Here is a 16,541-nt window from a genome sequence, read left to right on the forward strand (position 1 = left end):
TTTCAAAGACTGCTTAGGTCCCTTTCCCTTAGACGACTCCGGCGCAGAGACGACTTTGACTTCCGAGCGCACGGAGGAGGTAGAAGGTACAACTTCCATTTGGGAAGGTTGGGAAGCGGACAGGGTCTGTTTCCACAAGAAGTACTTCAGGCGTTGCTGGCGTGCCTTGAGAGTGACCTTAGTAAACTGCTTGCAATGCCTGCAGTGGGACACCGCGTGTGATTCTCCCAGGCAGTACAAACAGAGAGAATGCCCGTCCTGGAAGGGAAGTTTCCTGGAACACGCGGTGCACAGGCGAAAAGGTCCTCTCCTGGGAGATGGCTTTTCTTTGGGAGGCATAGACTAAGAGGAACGAGGAAAACTGACCATAGTAGGGGATCCGATCGACTAAGAGGAGAGCCCAGTCGAAAGGAACAAGCAAGGAAGTCCAATAAGGGATAATTGAAGAAATCCGATAGGCGCGTGGCGCCTCAGCGGGAAGCCCGTTAAGGGCTATTAGGCCCCAGCGGGAGGCCGCCTCAATCAATTAGGGCAGGGATCACTCACAGTCCACCGTAGAATCACCAGAGGCAAAAGAGTCGGTCAAAAACGTTCCGAGGTCAGGGTAGCCAAGTAAGATAGAAGAAAAAAACTAGTTCGCAAGGAAAAACGAACTAAGAGGTCGAAGTTCTAAACGAGAGGTCCCACCTTCACTGGTGGAAAAATGGAACTGAGCCGTTGGCGGGCTAGACATGCGCGGTATAGGGTAGCCTAAAACATTGTTACTTTTCTCTTGCAGCTCTAGAAAATTCTGAGAGGCCAGCGCAGGCGCTGTCTAAACCCACTAGTGTGGATTCATGGAGAACCACGTTGAAGAACTACCTGTTCCAAAGAATGTGTGCCTTTGGTTAACAAACAAACAAAAAAAGGAAATGTGGGAAACTCCTGCCTAAAGGTTGCAGCTGCATTCTGTTTCAGTGATGTGCATACACTCCTGGCAAGATGCGGCAGCTGCCAGCAGGCAGGGTAGCCCCTTCTTCTGCCCTTTCACTTAGAAGTAGAGCATAAGATCAAAGGGTTATTTTAGCCAATCCTAGTTACGTTTAGGTAACAAGTATATCTGTTTCTCTCATAACATATTATGTAATCATGCTAAGCAATAAAAAGGGCCTTCAGGGCATTGCCAGTAGGCTCCGCTGGCTTGGACATCCGCTGTCAACTCCTTTGCTCTCTCTCTCTTAAGTCAATTAGCCTTTCTTTTGTTCCATGATCATCTACAGTTGGGCTGAACCCATCCCGACTGGCATGCTGTCCTTTCCTGAGAAGAGCAGCAAGAAGCCCATAAATCTCCAGAGGCAGAACAATGACCCATCACACAAGTGACAACTTTGTGGGGAGAACAGGAAGATAGAGAGATGAGAAGAGTCACAGAGAAAACCAGGAAAGTAGAGATAGGTCTGGGTGAGGAATCTGAGGTTCAGACTAGAGAACAATCAAGAAGGCGGACAGAGGAAGCTGGAGAGGCAGAAGCACATAAAAAAGGAGAGGACATTGTAACAGCCTCCTTATACCCCACAAAGGGGCCGTTACGTCACACTCAATCACTCTTCGTTTCCACTGCCACCAACCATTCCCTGAAATGAAGCTTCAGGCCAAAGTATGATTTAAAATTAAAACTAAGGTTTATTGTATACAAACAAAAGGAATGGTAAATCACTTGTAGATAAATAATAATTTAATCACTATAATAATATAACTATCACACACACACTCTCACAGACTCTCACAAAATAGCACAGTTCTTATCTCTCAGTATCTCCAAGCCCTATCTCCCTATCTTACAGCCCTAACCGTCCCTATCTTTTTTTTCTTTTCTTTTTTTTATTTGTTTTCAAAACTATTAGGAAACGGGGAAGGGATACAGAAGGTAAAGGGCAATGGAAAGGGTGGAAAAGGGGGGTTTGAGTATAAGAGAACATCAAATGTATAATCATTCAATCTTTTCATATTAAGTATATAAACATATAATCTATTCATATTCCAATAAAAGCTCATCTTTCTTCTTCTTCTTCTTCTTCTTCTTCTTCTTCTTCTTCTTCTTCTTCTTCTTCTAGCTATTTGTCTATGTATTTACCCCTTTAGCTTTCAACTTACAATTATAACACAGCTTACATCTAAGTTATTCCAACACCATCAGAACACCAAGACCAATTGTGAAATATATCCTCTCTTTCACCCTCCTTTTGTCTTGAAAGTACACTCGACAGGTGTAAAATAGTATATATTCTGTTCACTTCTCCCTTTTTCTCCATGTGCTTTTTTTCCTGTGACTCTGTTTTCTTCCATATTTTGAAAGGGGGAACAACCCCTAAAGCAGTAATTCTCTTTTCAACCTCAATTTTCTTAGCTGTTATGGCTACATAGCTTAGTGGGTAACGCACCATCCCATTTGTATTATCTGGTATTGTTTTCAATATACCCGGCTCTGGCATTTCTCTTAGGTATGATTTAACCTCTGCTATTTTCTCTTCCTTAGGATCTTTAATAAGATCTTGTATCTGGTCAAGATGATAAATTACCTGTGCAAATCTTTCCAACACTGTCCTTTTCCAATCTAGCCATTGATCTCTATTTTCCCCAGGGAGAAGTTCCATTTTTTCCAATATATCTCCTCTATATCTCCTTTTATCCCTAACTTAGAATTCCCTCTCCCCTTTGCCCACATATACATATTATATAAGTAACCCTCAAGACCAATATTTTACATTAAAACTATTGCAGTGTTAACAATAGAGTAGCAGGGAAACTCAAACAAAAAGATGTAATTTAAAACATGAGTCTCTCAAGTGTTTTTATAGTCCAATCCCTTTTCTCGTTGCCAGCCGCCAAACCGGAAGATGTTCTTTTCTCTTCTCAAGATTTATTTTTACCTTCACCCAGCTGGGCTATGTTATCAGAGTGCCATTTAAATCATTAGTTCAGTTCAAACGCAGCTCACAGTCTATTTTTTTACTTCCAAAGGCTTCCTTCTTGTGACATGTGCCATGACGTCACCTGCCTGTCTTGGCTAAGGCTGGAGTTTCCTGGCCTATGGCAGGGCAGGAGGTGGGTCTTAAAAGGGTGGAGTTTTTGTATATAAGGGGGGAGTGCAAAGAGGAGAGTTTGAGATAGATAGATAGAGGGCTGAGAGAGGGCTTGAAAGAAGATCTGTAGACAGGGTTAGATATAGGTTAGGTAATTGAGTGTTAAGGAACAAAGAAGTCATAGTCCTGTAAAATTAAAGCCCACCTCATTAGCTTGCTGTTTTGGGCCTTCATAGTCTTTAACCAAATCAGAGGTGAGTGGTCTGTACAAAGAATGAAGTGTCTCCCCCAGATGTAAGGTTTTAATTTCTGGACCGCGTACACGATGGCCCAACATTCTTTTTCTATGGTCGATAGGTGTTTTTCACCTTTAAGTTTCTTGCTTAGGTAGGACACAGGATGCTGGTCTCCGTTGTCATCACACTGGCACAGCACGACTCCTACCCCGGCGTTGGATGCATAGGTGTAAATGATGAACTCTCGATCGAAGTCTGGAGCACGTAACACAGGGTGGTTGGTTAACGCCTCCTTCAGCTTCCCAAACGCCTCCTCGCAGTCACTGGACCATGGAATGCAGTCATCACTCCTTTTCCTCGTCAGCTCGGTCAACAGTGCTGCAATCTCGCTGAACCTGGGGATAAATTTTCTATAGTATCCCACTAAACCAAGAAAAGATCTAATTTTTTTCTTGGTATGGGGTCTAGGCCAATTACGTATTGCCTCTACCTTTGCTTCTAGGGCTTTGATCACACCTCCCCCTACCATATGACCCAAATATTTCATCTCGGGGCTACCCAGCTGACATTTACTTGCTTTTACTGTTAACCCCACTGCTTCTAACCATTGCAGTACTAACTCTAGGTGACACAGGTGATCCTGCCAGGTGTTGCTAAAAATCCCTATGTCGTCAATGTAGGCTACTGTAAATGCACTGAGCCCTTGCAGAGTTTTGTCCATCTGCCTTTGGAATGTAGCTGGGGAATTCCTAAGGCCAAAACTGAGGACACGAAACTCAAATAAGTCGAAAGGGCTACAAAAAGCAGTCTTTTCTTGATCTCTAGGGTCTATCCGCACTTGCCAAAACCCTTTAGTTAAGTCTAAACAGGAAATGTATCGACAACCCCCGATGGTTTCAATCAGGTTGTCAAGTCTGGGCATTGGGTAAGCATCTGGTTTGGTTCCTAGATTTAATTTTCTGTAATCCACACAGAACCTAATGCTTCCATCTGGTTTATCCACCAAAACTATTGGAGCAGACCAATAGTCTGAGAGGTTCCTTATTAAGCAGGGTTTACTGTATAGAGAAACAATGATGAACATTTCAAAAGGGGGACATGAGATTCGAAGCCAGTTGGTAGTGCCTGCTAAATACTGCCAAATGATTTTAGAAAGGGGACATTCTGATATATTTGCTGCACATTTAGGGATAAATAAAACCAAGCAGAGAATAACTCAAAACTTCTATTGGCCAGAGATAGGAAAACAAATTAAAAATTTCTGTCAGAGATGTGATGTGTGCCAGAGACAGGGTAATAACCATGACAGGACTAAGGCTAAGCTAAGGCTAAGCTGTGTCCATTACCCATAATCTCTACACCTTTTAAATCCATTGGCGTGGACATTATAGGGCCGGTTTTCTTGAAGACCATTCCGTTTATGGAAGGCAAGGCGCCCACATCTCCTAGCTGGGGGGTTCAGGAGGTTGTGGTTCTCAGTAGTAACTTTTACAAGCCCTGAGTCTCAACACTTTTCAGAAATTGCTGGATAACTAGGAGTGCTGGAAGTTCTCAGCACTGCCCTGGTGTCCAGCTTTATCTGCCATCAGTTCTGGTTTATGTCTGCTTTCCTGGTGTTTTTAAAGTTCCTCATTAGTCGTCATATTTGTACACGAAGACCCCCATCTCTAGAAATAATATTAGGACAATACTGAATGTACTTGAGACAGAACCTGTAAGAACGATGACTGCAACTCTTCTTGATACAGAGAAGGACTTTCACAACCTCAATTGGGATTTCATGTTAAAACAATTAGAAAATATAGAAGCAGGAAAAGACTTCGTTGAGGTGATTTGGGCTATTTATAGACAACAGAAAGCGAAGATCAGAATAAATGGCAAACTTGTGACATGTGCCATGACATCACCTGCCTGTCTTGGCTAAGGCTGGAGTTTCCTGGCCTATGGCAAGGCAGGAGGTGGGTCTTATAGGGGTGGAGCTTGTGTATATAAGGGGGGTGTATAAGGAGGGAGGAGGTTGTTGGTTGTTGGGGGAGTTATAGAGTGACAGGGTTAGGTATAGATTAGGTAACTGTGTGTTAAGTAACCAAGAACTGTGCAGGGTTAAGGTCTGAGAAATATACTGTAACAAGTGATTCATTTACCCAGTGATTTCCTCTTTTATTTCTGTATACAATAAATCATTATTTTTATTTTAAAATCCACAATAAGTCTGAAGTGTCAGGTTTATGTGTGGTTGGTGGCAGCGAAGTACTGAGTGTGTGTGTGGGAGAAGGATCGTGGCCTGTCATCTCTTGTGGTGATGTAGGAGGAGGTGGCAGTCACGACAAAACTGGTGCCAGCGTGTGGGATACGAGTTGTCCAGTTGCCCAGTTGTCCAGAAAAGCCTTGGCTAGTGTGACCAGAGCAAAAGGATTTCAGTTAGGTGCACCTGACCTGAAGTGGGGTGTGGGTAACTCTCTAGGATTTGTCTCCAGGGGGGAGCAGATCTAGTAGAGAGGCACCTAAACTTCAGAGTGAGGGAACTGACTTATGAGCTCTAGAAGGTCCATTTTGTGAGGGAGATTGACCCAAAATAGGAGGCTGTTGTGACTTGGTCTGAGAGTCCAGAGTTAGGAGAACTCAGAAGGGACAGACAGACCAAGGGCAGCGAAGATTTGGGATCTCCCTAGTGAACTACAGAACCTGAGAGAGGGTGAAGCTGTGGTGGATTTTGAAGCAGAGCCAAAGGCAGAAAATTAAAGTAGCTCTAAACCTGGCAAGAGGCCCAGTGAAGGGGCAGAAGCCATTAGAGACTACAGTAAACAAGCCTAGCCATATCTGTTTGTATACCCTGTTAGAGAGTGTCAGACCTTAGCACAGGAAAGGAAAAAAGTGACGTTTTAAACAGAGGCTTGAAAATAGAAAAGAGCCTTCTGTGTGATTAAAATGCCTCTCACGCGCAGTCAAATGGCAGAAGTGAGTGAACAAAGAGACCAAGCAATGTCAGACTGGTCTGGGGATGAGTCAAATGGTGAGGGAAGAGTGGCCTCAGTGCAGGAAGGAGCTATTGGTGAACAGTTATCAGAAATTAAGAAAATTCAATTAGCCCAGGCACATGAATTTCAAATGAGACAAATAGAAAAGGAGGAAAGAATAGAAAGGGAAAGAATTGCCCTAGAGAAAGAGAAAATGGAATTAGAGAGGGAGCGTATGGCGTTTGAGTTAAGAAAATTGGAAATGATGAATCAGAACAATAATAATAATAGGGAAAATGAGGGGAGCCAATTATCAAAATCAGATTTGAAGAAATTTCCTACATATAAACAGGGGGATTGTCCTGAAAACTTCCTTAAAATCTTTGAACGAAGTTGTGCTGATTTTTCTGTGAGGGAAACAGAGAAAATGATAATTTTGAGGTCTCTCCTGAGTGGAAAAATGGCTGATGTGTATGCTGATATGCCAGTTGAGCTCAGTAAAGATTATTCAGAGTTCAAAAAGATGGTTTATAATCGGTTTGGCATAAATTCAGAACATCTTAGGCTGAAGTTCAGAAAACTTTCTAAAAGATCAGATGAATCTTATACCCAACTTGGTTTTAACTTAGAGAAGTGTTTAGATCGGTGGCTTGAACAGGAGAATGTAAAAACTTTTCAGGAATTGAAAAATGTTGTGGGCCTGGAGCAGTTTTATTCCTTACTCCATGGGGAACTTAAATATTTAGTTCAAGAACGGAAACCAACTGATGTTAGAAATGCTGCACAAATAGCTGATTTTATTTCTCAAATAAGGAGTCCTAGTTGTTATGAGGGGAGAAGTGTGAGGAAAACATGGGACCCAAAGTTCTCTAAGGAACAAGCACAGAGACAGACTAAAGTGGGCGGCCGTTTTAGTGAAAAGCCCTCAGAACAGGGCCAGCACAGTAAACAAGTTTTGGAGGGAAAAGAGAAACTTGAAAAATCTGATGGGAAAAGCTCATGGGGGGAGAGAATCTGCTTCACTTGCAAAAAGAAAGGCCACATTGCTGCACAATGTTTTAATACAAGGCAGAATAAAGAAATTCCACCTCAGAAAGTTAATGTAAAAGAAGCAAAGGCTGTATTTTGTGTTCAGAGTAAACCTCAAGCTTCTTCTATTGAGAGTTCTGTTGTCATGGAAACCCAGGCAGAGGCAGTTAGGAGCTCTGAATTGGATACATTGCAGGAGCTACCTCTCGCTGAAGTTGTCCACTGTTATTACATAGAGACCAATGGTGCTTTATTGGAATCTGCTGGGGACAGGATAAAAGTTTTTGAAAATGACTATTCAGCTTTGAGAGACACCTGTTCTCAAATTTCTATTTGCCACTCAGACATAGTACCACAAAGTTGTATGATTGCTGACCAGACTCTATCTGTGAAAGGGATTGGGTCAGAACTAGTTTCATTACCTGTAGCTGATTTGAAAATTGAATATCAAGGTTGGAAGGGATTGTGGAGAGTGGGGGTGTCTTCTGAGATCCCTACCCCTTTTCTTATTGGTAATGACTTAACAAAGCATGTCAAGAGTGCCCTAGTGGTAACACGTTCACAATCAGTACAAAGTGAAGCCAGTAATGAGACTGACTCTCAAGAGCCAGAGAAATTTGTACCACAACCTGAGGCATTCTCAGTTGAAATACCTCAGAAAAGCCTCTTTGTCAAGGAACAAACAGCAGACCCCACCTTGAAAGACTGTTTTGCAAAGGTGACTGATAAAGATTTATCACCTGAGTGCCCTGAACGTTTTATTATTAAGGGTGGTTTACTGTATAGGGAAAAACTGAATAATATTTCAAAAGGGGGGCCTGAAGTTAAGAGACAGTTGGTGGTGCCTGAGAAATATCGCCCTATGATTCTGGAAAAGGGACATGCAGACATTTTCTCAGCTCATATGGGGATCAACAAGTCCAAACAAAGAATAGCCCAAAACTTTTACTGGCCTGATATGGGTAAACATATTAAGAGTTTCTGTCAAAGGTGCCATATTTGTCAGAGACAGGGCTCTAACTGTGATAAAACTAGAGCAAAGCTATGCCCATTACCAGTGATTTCAACTCCTTTTACACGTCTAGGGGTGGATATCATAGGTCCATTGCCCAATGCCACTAAGCAGGGGAACAGATTTATTTTAACTATAGTAGACCATGCCACGAGATATCCAGAAGCGATCCCATTGCGTAATATAGAGACCCAGACTGTAGCAGAAGCCTTAGTGAATTACATGAGTAGGATGGGTTTTTCTTCTGAGATAATCACAGATTTAGGAACCTCTTTTACATCCAGACTAATGAAGAGGTTATGGCAAATTTGTGGGATTAAACACCTGGAAACCTCCCCTTATCACCCAGAAAGCAATGGGTTAACAGAAAGATTTAATGGAACTCTTATAAGAATGATCAGAACATATTTACAAGAGAATCCAAATAACTGGGACCAAAAGTTACAGCTGCTCCTTTATGCTTATAAATCAGTACCCCAGGAGAGCACTGGCTTCAGTCCCTTTGAATTATTATTTGGAAGGCAAGTGAGGGGACCGCTAGATTTGATCAGGCAAAATTGGGAGCAATGCTTTGAAGATGATCCACAAAACGTGGTAGCCTATATTGACTCCCTAATGAATTGCATAAAGCGGAATATGGATTTAGCTGTGGAAAATTTAACCACTAAAAAGGCCAAACAAAAGCAATGGTATGACCGAAAGGCCAGAGAACGTCAGTTCAACCCAGGAGATGATGTTCTCAGGCTGAGGCCCATAAAAGGGAACAAGTTACAACTTAAATGGGATGGTCCTTACAGAGTGGTTGAGAAAATGAGTGACCTCAATTATATTATTGAGGACGAGGAAGGTTCAGGCAGGAGAGTTGTTCATATAAATGCCCTGAAGCCTTATTACAGAGAGACCAACCATGTGCTGTTTGCCATGAAAGCTGCTGGCAAGGAGGAGCCTGAATTACCCTTTTGGGAAGGGAGAGGGCAGCAAAAATATAATCCACAGGATGTGCAGATCAGCCCTACCCTATCCACTGAACAACATAATAGTCTTTTAGCACTAGTGACAAGATATCGTGAAGTTTTCTCAAGCAAACCTGGTGTGGCCAAGGGTGTGTTACACAAGATTGACACAGGGAATGCTTCCCCTCAATCTGTAACTCCATATAGAGTAACAGGGCCATATGTAGAGAAAGTTAGGAAGGAACTGGATGAAATGCTAAAGGATCAGATTATTGTACCTTCTTCTAGTGCTTGGTCAGCCCCGATAGTTTTGGTGGATAAGCCGGCAGTGTGAGGTTCTGCGTAGATTACAGAAAGCTAAACGCAGTAACCAAACCTGATGCATATCCTATGCCCCGGCTTGATGACCTCTTAGAAACCATTGGGGGGTGTAGGTACATTTCTTGCTTGGACCTAGTTAAAGGTTTTTGGCAGGTGAGAATTGATCCTAAGGACCAAGAGAACACCGCATTTTGCAGTCCATTTGGCCTGTTTGAGTTCCGGGTCCTCAGTTTTGGCCTGAGAAACTCACCAGCAACATTTCAAAGGCTCATGGACCATACTCTGAAAGGGCTTAGTGACTTCACAGTAGCTTATATCGATGACATAGGGGTCTTTAGCAACACCTGGCAAGATCACCTGCATCATCTAGAGTTAGTGCTACAAAGATTGAAAGATGCTGGCTTAACCGTTAAAGCTAGTAAGTGTCAGCTAGGTAACTCAGAGATGAAGTACCTAGGTCACATAGTGGGAGGAGGCCTAATCAAACCTTTAGAGGCCAAGGTAGAAGCAATCCTGAATTGGCCCAGACCTACCACTAAAAAGAAAGTGAGGTCCTTTTTAGGTCTGGCAGGGTATTACAGAAGGTTTATACCCGGTTTCAGTGAGATTGCTGCACCTTTATCAGACCTGACAAAGAAGCAGAGCAGCAACAGCGTTTCCTGGTCGGAAGAGTGCGAGATGGCATTTGGACGGCTGAAAGATGCTCTAACCAACCATCCAGTGCTGCATGCTCCTGACTTCAACAGAGAGTTCATCATCTACACAGATGCGTCTAATGCTGGTGTGGGAGCGGTACTGTGCCAACAGGATGACAGCGGAGACCAACATCCAGTGGCGTACCTGAGCAAGAAGTTGCTTCCCAGGGAGAAGAATCTTTCTACCATCGAGAAAGAGTGTTTGGCGATCATCTTTGCGATCCGGAAGCTGAAGGCTTACGTCTGGGGTCGACATTTTACCTTGTGCACTGATCACTCACCTCTATCGTGGTTGCGGACTATGAAATCACAGAACAGTAAACTGATGAGGTGGGCGCTTCTTTTGCAGGACTATGATTTCGAGGTTAAGGTGGTCAGAGGGACTATAAACTGTGTGGCTGACGCCTTATCCAGAAGACCGGAAGACGACATCTAAAAGGACTTATGGACTCTGTGTATGGTATATGGCAATGTAAAGTGTTTGGAAAGTTATGTATTGTGTTATGATAAATGTTTTGCATTGCATGTTTTTATTTACCTGTATGGAGGAAGTGTAAGTATATTTGTAGTTGTGTTAAACTGTGTAATAAATGTAATGCTTTATGTTTGTTGCAGTTGTTTTGGGGAAAAAGCACCTTAGCTTTCCCCCACAAAACAACTTATTAAAGGGGGAAGGTATGTGACGTGTGCCATGACGTCACCTGCCTGTCTTGGCTAAGGCTGGAGTTTCCTGGCCTATGGCAAGGCAGGAGGTGGGTCTTATGGGGTGGAGCTTGTGTATATAAGGGGGGGTGTACAAGGAGGGAAGAGGTTGTTGGTTGTTGGGGGAGTTATAGAGTGACAGGGTTAGGTATAGGTTAGGTAACTGTGTGTTAAGTAACCAAGAACTGTGCAGGGTTAAGCTCTGAGAAATATACTGTAACAAGTGATTCATTTACCCAGTGATTTCCTCTTTTATTTCTGTATACAATAAATCATTATTTTTATTTTAAAATCCACAATAAGTCTGAAGTGTCAGGTTTATGTGTGGTTGGTGGCAGCAAAGTACTGAGTGTGTGTGTGGGAGAAGGATCGTGGCCTGTCATCTCTTGTGGTGACGTAGGAGGAGGTGGCAGTCGCGACAATATACGAAGACCCCCATCTCTAGAAATAATATTAGGACAATACTGAATGTACTTGAGACAGAACCTGTAAGAACGATGACTGCAACTCTTCTTGATACAGAGAAGGACTTTCACAACCTCAATTGGGATTTCATATTAAACAATTAGAAAATATAGAAGCAGGAAAAGACTTCGTTGAGGTGATTTGGGCTATTTATAGACAACAGAAAGCGAAGATCAGAATAAATGGCAAACTTACACAGGAAAGAAAAATACAAAAAGGAACAAAACAAGGATGCCTATTATCTCCTTTACTGTTTGTACTATTCATTCAAACATTATTCATTCAAATATTATTACAAGTTAAGACAGAATACAGACATAAAAGGACATAAAAGCAACAGAGAAAGAATATAGAACACAGGCATTTGCTGATGACATGGTCTTCATTCTAGACGATGTGATAAATTCAATGAGGAAATCAACAGAAACAATAAATATTTTGAGAAGAATCTGGACTACAAGTAAATAAACAAAAAAAAAATTTTTTTGACCAAAAACATAAAGAAAGAAAAGATCCAATGTTTAGTGGAAATGGCAGGTTTTAAAGAGGGGAAAATGTTAAATACCTAGGAATTCAGATTACTGAAAAAATAAGTACTTTGATAAAAGACAACTAAGGTAAAGGTACCATCTCAGTGGGAAGGTAAACAGCGCTGTCCAGCCTTATTGATCTACTCGCATTTACATGCTTTCGAACTGCTAGGTTGGCGAGGAGCTGGGACAAAGCGACGGGAGCTCACTCTGTTGCGTGGATTTGATCTTATGACTGCTGGTCTTCTCACCCTGCAGCACACAAAGGCTTCTGAGGTTTAGCCCACAGCGCCAACCATGTCCCTAAAAGACAACTACATAAAATTGGTATGTATGATAGAGAAAAACCCAGAAAAATGGTCAAAATTGCAATGATCATTTATGGGGAGGATTGCAGCTGTGAAGATGAATGTATTACCCCAAATGATATTTCTTTTTCAGGCAATGCTCTGCCTCTATGATCAGCAGCCTACATGTTGGGAGGGCAGTGGTCTGTTCGGGCGTTTCTTGCCTCTAGAAGGCGGTGAGCCTTTTGTGAGGAGGGAGGGGGGAGAGAGGAGGAGGTCTTGGAAGGCTTTGTCTTTGTAGGGATGGAGTGGGGGTGCATTTAAAAAAAAGCCCCATTCCATGTGCAACCTGCTCGCCAACCGCTCCGCTTTGCATGCTTTTCAGGAACACCATGGTTTGGTCACCTGGTTGGGGGATTCAATCCCCCCCATGGCACCCCCTTAACTGGATGATCCATAGGTTCCATTACAGTCCTGCCATTCCTAGATTATTATATAAGTCCCCCACAACGCCCATTGAGCCGAGACCATTTGGGACAGACCCAGGTTCTTACTTCCAAATGCAACCCTTCAAACCCAGAAAACGAGGGAGGGAAGATGTGACACCAGGTTAGGGGAAGAGCATCATGAGAGACCACTACAACTCCCCACACACACCAGAGGATTGCCTGATGCACCCCAGGGACCACGGGTGAACAAAGCTGGGTGGGAGGGAGACCCCCAGCCTCATCCCACCAAGTTTCCCTGATACAAACCAGATCGGCCAGATCGCTCAGGATCAAGTCCTCAATGGTGGTTCTTTTGCACCCTCGAATGACCTGGCCTTTGACAGCAAGAGTTTCCACCCAGAGGGTTGGTCATTCAGGCTATCCAAGCAGTATAAGTATCTCTGGACCTAACATGGTAAATAGGAAAGCCAATTAGATTTGCATACACCAGGGAGGCAGGAAAGTTCTAAGGGCTGGATCATACTTCAGCACTATTAAAGAGCAGGTTGGGTAGGTGGGGCTCATCAGCCATGGAAGGCAGCCCATCTAGGAGAAGGAAAACTCCAATTCCAAACCTTGTGGCTATATCTACTCATGGAAAAGGCTTCAGGAGTTAACCTAGAGGCAAAATCCGGAGCTGGAGTCCCGAAGGCAGTTCGTGTTGTTCTGCCAACTCCTGCAATGTTGCTGGAACCAGTTGTATTGGCCCTTGCCTTTCCATTGGACCATTTCAGCAACTTAGAGAGGGAGGATCTGCTGCTTGGGTAACAGCCTATCCTCCATATTACTTTACCCAGGCTTCATGCTCTGGAGAGAACACTCCTTGATTCAGAGCATGTTACCATAGTCTCTCGAGACTGAAGGATGCCTATGATCATGATTTCAGGCAATACCACTTCTTACAAAATAAGTAGTACTTCAAGTATTTACACAGCACTTCAGGATGCAAAATGAACAGTATGCTTTGGACTCCCAGGTTGGTTTTTATATTATAAAGCAGTGGTCCCCAACCTTTTTAATGCCAGGGACCGGTTTTCTTGAAGACCATTCTTCCAAGGACCGGGGGGGCTGCCACTGCCGGCGTCCATGAATGGGGTGGGGCATCCATGCATGGGAATACAGTACTTTTTATGCAGTAGTATATTATGCCATCATTTAAAGTGCCTCTGAGGGATCCCAAATAAAGATCAGCTATGCTAGTAGGTCTTTCCTGACATTTTCTTAGTCACATCCTACAGCAGGAGCCATGGTCCACAGAGAGCTTTGAAAGCATCAGAGGGATCTCATTGTTAAAAAGGTATCAGTCAGGAGAAGGGTACAAAAGAATTTCCAAGGCATTAGATATACCATGGACTACAGTGAAGACAGTGTCATCATCAAGTGGAGAAAATATGGCACAACAGTGACATTACCAAGAACTGGACATCCCTGCAAAAGTGATGAAAAGACTAGAAGAAAATTGGTCAGGGAGGCTGCCAAGAGGCCTACAGCAACATTAAAGGAGCTGCAGGAATATCTGGCAAGTCCTGGCTGTGTGGTACCATGTGACAACAATCGCCCGTATTCTTCATATGTCTGGGCTATGGGGTAGACTGGCAAGACGGAAGCCTTTTCTTATGAAGAAAAACATCCTAGCTTGGCTAAATTTTGAAAAAACACATCTGAAGGGCACTTAGAGACCCCTTCCCAGGTGCAGGTGAACATGGACAGGATGGGAAGTGAGGTTGAAGAATGGGAAGTGAGGCTGAAGATGAAGAAGTGGTTAATAATGATCCAGAGCATCATGTGTTTAATTAAGATAGTGACTGAAGGAGAGAGAAAACAGGAGAGAACACAATTGTTTCTGCATGCCTGGTGTGTGGTTCTTGTGTATGATCTGATGCAACCTTCATTTGGTGGGGAAAGACAGCTTTAGAGATGAATCAAAGACAGTTTGCCCTATAATCTGAAATACAAAGCATATATATAGCCTGAGCTCCAGAATCCAAACCCCCTATTTGAATCCATAGTTTCAGAATTTAACAAGCAAACTATTTTACAGAAAAACAAGCCTCTTCTTTCTCCCCCCCCCCACTGTAAAAGAGAAATCCATTCACATGCACACACATACACAAATGCACAATCACAAGAAAGGGGAAGGGAAAGAGAGGACGAGGAAAGTGAAGAAAAGTGAGGGGAAGGAGAGAGGGGGCACACACATACACACTCTTTCATCTCTCTTTCTCTCCCTCAGACACACACATACATACACACAAAGGAAGAGAGGAGGGGGGAAAATTAAAAGAGCACAATACCTAAAAGAGGAATAACTCAGGCTGTGTCTTTGTCACCTCTGTAACTAAACTAATACACCCTAAACTAATGCACAAAACAACGGAGGAGGCTACAAGTGGAAGGAAGCAGGCAGAGACTGGGTGTTGGGCAAGGGGAGACAGAGGAAAAGAGAGGGGGGCAGAGAGAGACAGACAGATGGGGCAGAGAGACAGAGAGAGAGATTGGCCAGAGAGTGAAAGAGAGAAATGGGGCTCAGAGAGAGAGAGATGGGGCAGAAAGTGAACGTGTGAGAGAAACGGGGCGCAGAGAGAGATGGGACAGAGAGAAAGTGAGTGTGTGTGAGAGAAACGTGGCACAGAGAGAGATGGGGCAGAGTGAGTGAGAGAGAGATGGGGCAGAGAGAGTGAGAGAGGGGGGAGAAAATAGGGGATGGGGGTTAAAGAGGAGCACTTATATGAAGAGAAGCACTTGGGGTTCTTCTGCTTCCTCCTGGCCATTCCCCCCTTCACATTCTCCTTCTTGATTTTACCAGAGATCAAATTAAAAAGAAGAAAAAATCGCCACAACACCAAAGCCTGAAGAGGGGCAGAAACAGGCACAACGAGAGGGCAAAGGGGTGGCTGCCCAGCAGAAGCTGGTTTTCTTATCCTAGGCTATTGGGGTGTGGAATTATGAAACCTTTTCTCCTGGAGCAAAGGAGGGGTTCCCCCCTCTCCCTTTTTTCCATACTCTTCCCACCTTTTCTTGCTCTCATTCCCGCTCTATCACCAGGGTCAAATGGCGGTGCTCAGGCACTCCCACGTCCTCCCCATCTCGTTCCAGTAAAGATATATGCTGGTTTCTGCTGAGACCTTGACCACCACCCCCAGCGTCCCCACTTTTATTGCCCCTTCTCGGCGAGGAGAACATCCCTCAGGCTGCAGCTTCATATGGGGGGGGCTGGAAAGCCAAGTGAAAAAGTTAACTGCTTTGCAAAGGACTCCAACGGAGGTGGGAAATTGAGGGGGTGGGGACCGGCAGCTGTGTCCATGTGTGGTGTGCACATTGCTCCCAGGCAGGAGGAGGAGAAAGAAAGAAAGAGGGGCAAGGCAGTCTGAGATGCACTTGGGATTCCTTCCTGGGCTCTGCTGCTCTGGTCTGGGGCAGGGAGGCTGAAGCCCCGGCTGCCTAGCCTCGGCTGCCTCTGGCTATCCATTTTATCACAGCCAGGAGAAGTGGACACCCTCAGCTAGCCCTACCCACCACTGCTTCCCCCTGTGCTCTGCAGGGACCTTGCATGCACACATGGTGGAGCAGCCCTCCCACAGGCATGCTGGAACACACGCGCAGACACAAATGGGCAGCACAGGGGTGAGTGCATCGGGTGGGGGGCGGGAGGTCTGTCATGGCAGCCCGGTCTGGCCCAGGCCACAGACCAGCACCGGGCCGCGGACCAGGGGTTGGGGACCCCTGCTGCAGCACACAAAGGCTTCTGCGGTTTAGCCCACAGTGCCACCACATCCCTAAAAGTCAACTACATAAAAGTAGTTA

General features: G+C 44.1%; 1 protein-coding gene across 5 annotated transcripts in view; it reads left to right on the forward strand.

The window, feature by feature from the left end:
* Positions 1-11,269, forward strand: part of LOC110070617 (uncharacterized) — a 159,963-nt gene extending 148,694 nt beyond the window's left edge. For all 5 annotated transcript variants that reach the window (XR_013542414.1, XR_013542415.1, XR_013542418.1 and 2 more), the window contains one exon: positions 779-11,269. The gene's annotated coding sequence lies outside the window, so the exon portion shown is untranslated. The remainder of the gene's footprint in view (positions 1-778) is intronic.
* Positions 11,270-16,541: the final 5,272 nt, after the last annotated feature.

Source organism: Pogona vitticeps, chromosome 2 (assembly GCF_051106095.1).
Source record: "Pogona vitticeps strain Pit_001003342236 chromosome 2, PviZW2.1, whole genome shotgun sequence".
In the NCBI taxonomy this organism is placed as follows: Eukaryota; Metazoa; Chordata; class Lepidosauria; order Squamata; family Agamidae; genus Pogona; species Pogona vitticeps.